The following is a 10,583-nucleotide window of genomic DNA, read 5'->3' as shown; positions in this document are numbered from 1 at the left end:
GCTTGGAAATTCTAACAGGAGTACTGGTGCAAAAAAAGAAGTAACAGAAGCAAATACAAAAAGGAAAAGAATATATAGTATTAGTTTATAATGACTGGTTATCAGGAAAATAACTCAAAAAAGTCAACCAATAAATGTTATAAAATCATGAAAATGTTCAATAAGCTACTCAGCAAAGAATAAAAAGTATATTAACAAAAAATAAACTATTAGGAAATAGATGGAAAAATATCCCATATTCAATGACCACAAAATATAGGAATTAAATAGGGAAAGAGTAAAATTATCATGGACTTATTTGAACAAGTGATTCAACTCTGATGAAGGACCTAAATGAAGACTTGGATAGCTAGAGAGGCAACATGAATCTGACAAAAAGAAAATCAAGTTTTCTAAAGAAATGCAATACAAGAAAAGCGAGTAGAGTTGAGACATTTGGCTAAGTGTTTGGGGAGAAAGGAAACAATTAGAGCTCCACTTCATATATTACATAAATATAAATTCCATGTGGATAAAAAAATCTGATTTCCAGCATAAATCATGTAATATTCATATAATCATGCAGTGGGGGATGCCTTTCTAAGCCTAATACCAGAAGCAGAACCCATCGAGGGAAAGATTGATAGATTCTGTTATCAAAATGTTGGAAAACTTTTTTGCTATAGCTTCTATGCAATGAAATATCCATGAACATAATTTACCAACAACCAAAAAGTATTTTCAATATAAACTACAAAGGGTAACTATGTTTGATATGGGATCAGATAAGGAAATAATTAATACGATAAATGCCAAAGGGTTTTTAACGTACAATTTGGAAGAAAAGAAAAAATTAATCAATTGATACATGAAAATTGCTTAACTTCGTTATTAAGCAAAGGAATACAAACTGGCAGTGAGTTACCCTGCTTTACCTATAAAACTGTCAATTGTTTAAAAATCTGAATGATCCTATCGAGGAGGGCACCTTTTGGGATGAGCACTGGGTGTTGTATGGAAACCAATTTGACAGTAAATTTCATATATTAAAAAATAAAAAATAAAAATAAAAAAAAAAAAAAATCTGAATGATCCTCAGTGGTTGAGGTGATGTAGGACACTGACACATTACACCCACTAGGAGAAAGACTGGAACTGTTCTAAAGTGGAAAGTTTAGCAACATATATACCAACATCTTTAAATACCTTAAATGCCTCTGGGAATGTTTTATTCCACGGGAATTTTTAGAGATCTAAAATCTAAAGTTTTGGGGGTGCCTGGGTGACTTAGTCAGTTAAGCGTTCGACTTTGACTCAGGTCATGATTTCACAGTTTTGTGGGTTTGAGGCCCGTGTCAGGCTCTGTGCTGATAGCTCAGAGCTTGGAGCCTGCTTCAGATTCTTTATCTCCCTCTCTCTCTACCGCTCCATGCTTGTGCTTTGTCTCTCTCTGTCTCTCAAAAATAAATAAATGTTTAAAAAACTGTTTTTAAATAAAATCTAAAGCTTTTAGTGAAAAGTTTAGCTATGAAAATTTTATCATGGTACTGTCATTTGAGTGAAATTTGGACAAGCATAAATGTTCATAATAGGAATTTACTTAAATAAATAAATTGAACAAAAATAATTTCTTCCATTATTATTAATTATGCTATGCATGAAATTTTTTGGTATGGAAATACTCTCCTGGTGTATTAAAAGGAACATACAGATTAAGATACATTAAACAGAGATTGACAAACAGAGACTAAGAACAAGATGGAGAGACTCACAGGGACGACTCAGATGAATACACACTAAGCTGCAAAGTATAGTTATGTGAAGGGATTTGGGGTGTGTTTTATTTGTGTTTTTAATTATTTGAAAAAATTTTTTACAATAATACGCAATGTTTCTAACAACAAAAAGAAATAAAATGTACTATCTCAATTGTGAATAATATTACACCAAAATATTAACAATAGATACAACGAGAGGACTGTGGGGGGCCTTTCACTTATATTTGCACTTATAAGCCTTTCTGTATTTTCCTTTAATGGACAGGTATAACTTATGCAATCTGGGGAAAAAAAAAACAATGTTATTTTTTTAAAAAAAGCAACACGGAGAGATGCTCTCTGTTGCCCTCATAATGCAAATCCAAAGTACATTTGAAGGTGTATAATTTTCTTCATGATTTGGCCCTCGCTTACCACAGGTCAGCTCTCTTACTATATCCTTTACTGCAGTCTAAGGCTGGACAGAACGACTTTCAGTTCCCTACAAACAGCAAAGCTCATTCTTTCCTCTGGGGATTTGCTCCTGCCCACACACCCCTTCTAGCAACTTCTCAACAACCCCTTTACTGGAAAACCTCCCTCACCCATCACATGCTGCCTGGTGGGTCAGGTGCCTCGTGCACAACTACATCATTTCATGATTCCCATATCACTTTCTGTTTTCTTGTCTTTCCCCACTCACTAGGTTTTCTAAGTTCCTATGAGGAAAGCCTTAATGAGTGATCAATTATTGTTGTCAAAAGAGGTAATGAAATAAGAGAATGAATGAACGAGCCTCCATGTAGCAGATGCTGCCATGGGCATCTCATTTATTTTCTCTCATTGAATACTAACCAAGATTTCATGAGGTAGGTATTATCATGTTCCTTTTCCAGTTAAAGAGACCAAAGTCCAAAGGATTTATTGGATCGCCCTCAGCAGCCCCCAGCACACAGTAAATGCTAATAATTACAGAATAAAAGAACACACATAGTCTATGGTAATTTCTCTAAAGGCAAAACTCAAGGAAGAATTGAGCTTATTATCTGGATAACTAAAACAAGTGCTTTGTTATGAGGATGAGATTGAGAGTAGAAATGGGAATAGGTTGTTTATTTTACTTTTTCTTTTGGTCCTGAATTATTTTAGGTGGCTACATAGAGCGGCTGGATTCATCTGCATTGAAACCCCTTGAGAATTTTTATAGGTTGAACCAAAACAGAATAATGAAATGAACCCTCCTAGGCAGGAATGCAGAAGCAGACATGAAAGATGATTTCTCTGAATTATTTGGCCTTTATAGAAAGAACCATGATGAGTTTCTAGAAAATGCATTATTGATGTGATGTAATAAGGTGAGCTTTCTTTTTTTTTTTCTTTTTTCGTTTCAAATAATGTCTTATTTTATATTAACCACGGTATGAAACATTGCCACTAAAGGTTGTTTTCGGCACAAGTGAATTGTATCTGATTTTATACCCTGCCTTTTCCATCTATCTTAATAGCTCTTATGTTTTGTGAATGAGGTTTTATTCATGTCATTATTCGATTTCTAGTTCAGCATGGATTCAATGGATTCAAGAGATTTTTCTTTCCCAAATCATACCCTTTGTTCCCTACATCGAGTTTTCTGATTTTTGGGTGGTTCCTGGTCAGTTCATGCTTACGCCCATATTTCATTTATTTTCATTTCCTTCTACATAAAAATAACACTCTTTAATTGTGCTATAGTTGAGAAAATAGATATTTCAAAATAATTAAATATTTTGATTTTAAAAGGGCAGCTTCTACTTAGTGTCTTGAAAAATATTGAAATCCACAGCCCTGTTCTCTTATTTTATATACAAATCCCACATGCATGCAAGATTGTTACAGGAGCACCAAACAAACTCAAAATCCAAATAAAGGGAGAATGGTTAACTAGGACTTGGTATGAAATTTGCAAATTTAAATTATGCAAATATTAATGTTCTTTCCATTTGAGTCTTCTCACTATCATCCAATAATGATTTATTTCTTGTCTATTTAACATTCAGTTGGTTCTAACTTTAAATGCATACTGAGCAAATGTCCATTTTCTTCTTTTCTGCAACAGAACGTCTCTTGTGTGCCAGGCATTGTGCTAGGCACAGTCTCCATTCTCTTGGAGCTTGTAGTGTAGAAGGAAGATAGATGAAGTCACACTAATGAATGTATAAGTACAAATCAAGATGAGTGCCCTAAAGAAAAAAAGTGTGGTCACAGGAACTCCTCTGTGGTGCGTCAGTCAAGTGGCACACCTGCCAGACCTTTAAACTGTGGTCTCTGGTAAGTCTGCAGCATTCCTGGGCTGCCTGTGATTACACCGAAACATTTTCCCTGCTAAACACTTGAGATGAAAACCTTGCTAGACCTGACCTGGCCTGAATTTTAAAATTCAGTTAGAAAGTCTCCTGCTTCTGCTGTTAACACTGCAACACATTATATTTTCGGGTTTGAAATGAGAAGTTTCATCTTGGAGGTGGCTGCCCACCTACCAAGGCTCCATTTAGAATGTGTGGTTCAAAGTGTTTGAGTATCCACAGCAAAGGAGGGCATGGGACAAGCTCCAGAGAAAAAACATCGGGTGTGTGACAATGTGGCAGCATACAGGGACTTCAGCCACAACACACAATGTTCCCTGGACAACTCTGTCCTGTTTCACCATTGCTCACAAATAAACTCCCCCTTACACGCACACACACACACACACACACACACACCCCTTCACATCAAATGCATACACTTAAGACACAGATCCCACATGCATGCAAGATTGTTACAGGAGCACCAGGGAAGGAACTGAATGAATAAAATGAGAAATTGGCCTTTTGGCAAATATGTGTGGTCAAGGTAGATGTTGTTCTTGGGAATTATTGATTGGGTTTAAGGTTTAGTGAGTTCACATCAGGTATTTGCTGACTTCACATCGGACAAGTATCATCTTACTAAACTGCGGAAAAATGAGACTCAGAAAATTCAGGCACTTGTCCAAGGTCACTTCACTTCTAACTGGCAGATTAAATTTAAACTCGCTTGTTCAGAGTTCTCTTTCCACCATCATTTTAGGAAAAAGATGTTGAAATTGAAAACATGATGAAAAATGCAGAGTTCATCTTGCAATCTCTGGAAAGGCTCATAGAAGGGATCCTGGGTGAGGAACAAGAAAGATCCTATGTCCTGGTCACCAACATAACAGGAGCCAGGAAAGCCATCCTTCTTCAGAGAGAACAAGTAATTTCTAGGGGAAAACACAAGGCCTTTATAAAACCAAAGTCATGATCCATGAAAGAAATAATTGATAAGGTGGACTTCATTAAAATTAACTATGCTCAGTGAAAGACACTGTCAAGAAAATGAGAGAACAAGCCACAGGCTGGGAAAAAATATTTTCAAAAGACTCATCTGTTAAAGGACTGCTATCCTAAGTATACACACAATTCTTAACTCAATAATAAGGAAACAGGGGCGCCTGGGTGGCCCGGTAGGTTAAGCGTCCGACCTCGGCTCAGGTCATGATCTCGCAGTCCGTGAGTTCGAGCCCCGCATCGGGCTCTGTGCTGACAGCTCAGAGCCTCGAGCCTGTGTCAGATTCTGTGTCTCCTTCTCTCTCTGCCCCTCCCCTGTTCATGCTCTGTCTCTCTCTGTGTCAAAAATAAATAAACGTTTAAAAAAAATTTTTTAAATAAAAAAAATTAAAAAAATTTAAAAAAGAAACAAACAACTCAGTTAAAAAAAATGGGTCAAATACTTTAACAGACATCTCACCAAAGAAGATACACAGATGGGAAAATAAGTATATGGAAAGAAGTTCTACATCATGTATCATCAAGGAAATGTAAACTAAAACAACAATGAGACACTTATTATATACCAATTAGAATGGACAAAATCCAGAACACAGCCCAGATCAAAAGCTAGTGAGGATGTGCAGCAAAACAGGGACTCTCATCCATTGCTGATGGGAATGCAAAATGGTGGGGCTGCATTAGAAGACAGTTAGGTGGTAACTTACAAAACTCCGTACACTCCTACCATAAAATACCAGCAATTGCACCTTGGTGCAATTTACCCAAAGGAGCTGAAAAGTTAGGTCTGTACAAAAATCTGCACACAGATGTTCATGTAAGCTTTATTGATAATTGCCAAAACTTGGAAGCAACCAAGATTTACTTTGCTAGGTGAATAAATAAAAAAAACTGGTACATCCAGACAATGGAATATTATTCAGTGCTAAAAAGGAGCTATCAAGCTATGAGAAGACATGGAGGAAATTTAATGCATATTACTAAGTGAAAGAAGCCAATCTGAAGACTATATGCTGTATGACTCCAACTATGACATTCTGGAAAAGGCAAAACTATGGAGATAGTAAAAATATCAGTGTTTGCTAGGGGTTGGGGGGAGGGGAAAATGACTAGGCTAGGCACAGAGGCCATATCTGAATGATACTATAATGATGGGTATATGTCGTTAATTCATCTAAACACATAGAATATACAACACCAAGTAGGAACCCTAATATAATCTATTGATTTTGGGTGATTATGATGTATCACTGTAGGTTCATTGATTGTAACAAATGTGCCACTCTGGTGGAAGATGTTGATGGTAAGGGAAGCTGTGTATGTGTGTGGGTGGGATATCTGTGCCTTCTAAATTCTTCTGTGAACCTAAAACTGCTCAGAAAAAAAACAATAAAGTCTTTTAAAAATAAAACAAAAAACCAGGCCTGTATTATATTTCACTTTATCCAGGTTTCTAGTTGATAATCTCTGATCTAGAATCCAGTTGGATGAGTGATGATTTCACTGTTTTTTCTCAAAGATATCCTTAATGGTCTGCTCCTTTGTTCTCCCACTTCTTTTCTAGTTTTTATCCTGATTTCGATAATAATGTGAGTTACATGTTTGACAAACATTAGTTTATTATCTTGATTCTTCTGTTGCTAAATGCATATTGTGATCGATAGTATGACTTAGCATTTGTGGAAAAGGGAAACTTGCAGGAACTTGTAGGAAAGAAATATGTAAATACTTACTGGTTTCCAAGCAATTTACATAGTATAGAGAGCATTTAATCATTACTACAGCACCATAAGTCAATGTTATTATGACCATTTTACAAATGGATAAACAAAGACTCAAAATCAAGGTCCTATAGCTCACGTACCCACATACTATTTGGCATGCAGTAATGGCACCATAACATCGAAATCTGCAACAATAAGGAGAGGGTGGTATATAATGATGTTAGCAGTGCCGTGAAATAACACAATGAGGGTCTCAGTTTGGGGTTGGAAGTTAATCTTCCCACTCTTGTTACCAGAGCATGTGGAATACTAATCCTGCAAGAGGACCCAGCTGGCAGTGCCACCACACACAGCAGAAGCAGGGGCAAGGGGTAGCAGCATTACTTAGCAATAGCTAAGTAATTACTTAGCAATAGCTAAGGCCTATGGAAAGGCAAGTAGGGGATATTCCTCCATGATGAGGTACAGAAAGAAATGGATCTGATTCCCCCAGAACGAGGCCATTAGGCTTGTTGGTTAAGGGTTATTACTAGTTACACAGTAAGTGAGGTCTGGATATTTATATCAAAACCTCTTGCATATCCTTTAGAACTAATCAAATATAACCATAGTTATTACATCAACTTGTACAGGGTTCTCATCACAGAATAGGGACTAACTCTATCTTCAAATTTGAGTATCATCTTCATAAGGGTCTAAATTAAAGCATCCCATGCAGGTGTTTTGCTTGTTTGTTGTTTGTTTTTGTTTTGTTTTGTTTTACCTCTCAAGGGTGCTCAAATAGCAAAAGATGCCACTAGATGGCCACTGAGAACAGATCCTTGATTCGTTCACCATGATGATTGGGTACAAATGGCAGTTAAGAATTGGGGCAAGGTTGGGGCGCCTGGGTGGCTCAGTCAGTTGAGCGTCCGACTTTGGCTCAGGTCATGATCTCACAGCTCGTGGGTTCGAGCCCTGTGTCGGGCTCTGTGCTGACAGCTCGGAGCCTGGTGCCTGCTTCGGATTCTGTGTCTCCCTCTCTCTCTGCCCCTCCCTTGCTCATGCTCTGTCTCCCTCTGTCTCTCAATAATGAATAAACTTAAAAAAAAAAATAAGAAAAAAAAAAGAATTGGGGCAAGGTTGAATTGCTCTGCCTAATAAGTAGGAAGTTATTGTAATGGAAAGAGAAGAGGAGGGAAGAAGAGAGGCAGTGGATGAAGGGAGAAGGGAGAAGAAGAGGCTGGTGTCCAGGGACTATTTTGCCAGGAGGTAATTTTAAAGAACAGAAATGTCTAACAGGAGGTCTTAAAGTTATTTTCGGCGGAACATCTGACGTGAACACCCTCCTCTGCCCCCTAAGGACTCTCCCATCTTCTGCATCGTTCCCCAATGCTTTAACAGCAGTGGATTCTTAGCAGAGAATCAGGCAAGTGCTGGGCATCTGAGCGGAGCTGAGATGCTGATGTTCCATAGGAGGAAGAGGGGCAAGAAGTAGCAGAAAAACAGAGAAAAGATAGAAGGAAAGAAAATGTGTGGCAGATGGGGCAGCCCAGTCCTCAGACTTGTTTAATTTCTCTTTGAATGTGCAGAGTTTGGGATTGGAACCAAAGTCTCCCTGACCTCCAAGCCCTGCATGGTCTACTCAAATATAAGCGTACAACCGAATCCCTATTGCTAAAAGTCAGCCCACCACATAAACTCAGTCCCTGCTGGTTTGCAAGAAGCAGAGGACATTTTAATGGTTCCCATGACACAGTGAAAACACCCAGAAACTGCCAGAAAGGCTTTCACAGCCTCCCACCAAACAGCTCCAGACTATTGTCTGCTCTTACTTTCCCCTTCTAGGAAGAGCTGTAGTCTGCAGCAGTTCAGGCTGTCAGCAGTCTCCCTCTGGGCTTCCCTTTTGCTCCCCTTTTCCACCCACGCAAGTCCTTTGTGCTCTTCACATCCCTGTTCACATCATCCTACCCCCTTCAAGAGGGCTTCCCAATTCCCTTCCCGATTCTGCTCAGTTTTCCATAATTCTGTCCCCTGTCTCATGTCTGGGGTCAACTTTAGCCATCTGTACATCCTCCCCACCACAGACCAGCATGGTGCAGAACTATAATGGGTTCCCAATAAATAATGTTTGCATTGAACGTAAAGATGATGGGTCTGTAACATTATTTGCAGCTAACTTTAATAACCCCTAGAGGTTTCTTCTAAATAATGGGAAAATCAGATTTTGGCGGTCTAATGCAGAATTCAAATGCAGCAAACCCAGCGTAGCTGTCTTGCAATTGGCGCCTGTTACTCCTGGTGCTTGACTTAAAAGTGGCCTGACTAAATGATTATATGTTTACATTAGAGACAATTAGGAGGATGAAATGATGCTGGGGAGAAAAAGTGCTATTGATTTTGTTTTATGCCCCTCAGCTTATCAGCTGGGGCTGCATGCCAGCCATATCCAGTGCAATAATAGCCAGAGGCTTGAGGGGTTTTGTAGTGAGCCGTGAACTTGAATGGGCATATTACAGGGTGCCCAGTGGTTGTTCTGGGAGATGTACCTGCTTAGATGCCATTGGAATTTCCAATTTTTTGGCAAATGTCCTCACACCAGCTGGAACCACAGCTCTGGCAGATTCCAGGAGGGGCTGGCTGCACTCTGCACTGCCCTCAGGCTCATAACTAGCAGACCTGTTCTGCCGGAATGTAGAAATACGGGGCCTGTCTCTTCCTTAACTCCTTAATTGGCACAGAGGAGACTTTATCCTCCCAAGAAGGCCACAGGGAAATAGACAGCAGTGTGGTAAATAAAGCATCCTGACCATTGAAATGATAACTACTTATCCCATGAGCATTTACACCCAAATGGAAGCAAACAAAATTACAAAGTGGCTTATGTCCTTATTTGTTATTGCCAGCATTATTCTTTACAACCACACACTGCTTTCCTTTACAAAGGCCCCACAGCACTTCTCAGATGTCTGGATACTAACATCCCTAAAAAAGAGCAGATACTGTTGAGTGGCATATCTTGTCCCTGCTTCAAAAGGCTTCTTCTCTAAGTTTAGCATCGTCTGAACATGGAATAGAAAAAATGGTAAAGGACATTGTATGTTAACTAACGAATTTAAATTTAAAAAGTGTTAAAAACTATAAAATACTTAGGAATGCATAAAATATGTGTAAGATCTCTGCATTAAAAAGTGCAAGGCAAAAGAAAAGAAAAGAAAATGAAAGGAAAGAAAGAATAAAAGAAAGAAAGAGAAAGAAAGAAAAGAAAGAAAGAAAATGGTAAAGGGAAGAGCTGGGTTACACACATAAACAGACAGGAATGAAAGTCAGAGAGAGCCAGAAAGGAAGAGAAAGAGATAGACACAAGAAGGGAAAGAAATAGTGTCAGAGGCATAAAAAGAATAGAGTGATGGATGCACAGATGGAAATACAGAACCTAGCAGAGCAGGCTGACAGACAACCCACCACAGCCAGTCCAAGATCACGTTCCCCCTTAGCCAGTGTGAGGGGCTAAATGGTGACTGTGACCTTTTTTTTCCTCACAGGCAGTACTCCCTCTGGTCCCCTGCCACACTCACCTACTCCCCTTCCCCCAAAACACATCAGCCCTGTATGACTGCTGTGTCCCTAACTGTGACCCAACCCATGGCTGGCAATGACAAGGAGATGCTTCACGGAGTAATAGAATAAGAAGCAGAGTCAAGAAAAGAGAGCACAGGAAAACAGCCATGGGGAGGAAAAGAGGAAGGGAGGGAAGACATGATAACGCTGTGGCAAGGATGGGTATCTCTGGGAAGACATTTTCACATTACAAAGTA

At 38.9% G+C, this 10,583-nt stretch overlaps 1 long non-coding RNA gene across 5 annotated transcripts in view; it reads left to right on the top strand.

Annotated features, from left to right (window-relative positions):
- Positions 1-1,063: 1,063 nt before the first annotated feature.
- The window catches only part of LOC125930868 (uncharacterized), an 81,224-nt gene continuing 71,704 nt past the window's right edge, over positions 1,064-10,583 (top strand). For 3 of the 5 annotated variants that reach the window (XR_007460279.1, XR_007460275.1, XR_007460277.1), the window contains exons 1-2: positions 1,064-3,091; positions 3,832-4,043. This is a non-coding gene — a long non-coding RNA (uncharacterized LOC125930868). The remainder of the gene's footprint in view (positions 3,092-3,831; positions 4,044-10,583) is intronic. The other 2 variants (XR_007460276.1, XR_007460278.1) reach the window with 2 other exon arrangements.

This window comes from Panthera uncia, chromosome A2 (assembly GCF_023721935.1).
Source record: "Panthera uncia isolate 11264 chromosome A2, Puncia_PCG_1.0, whole genome shotgun sequence".
In the NCBI taxonomy this organism is placed as follows: Eukaryota; Metazoa; Chordata; class Mammalia; order Carnivora; family Felidae; genus Panthera; species Panthera uncia.
This window is presented reverse-complemented; position numbering and strand designations above follow the sequence as displayed.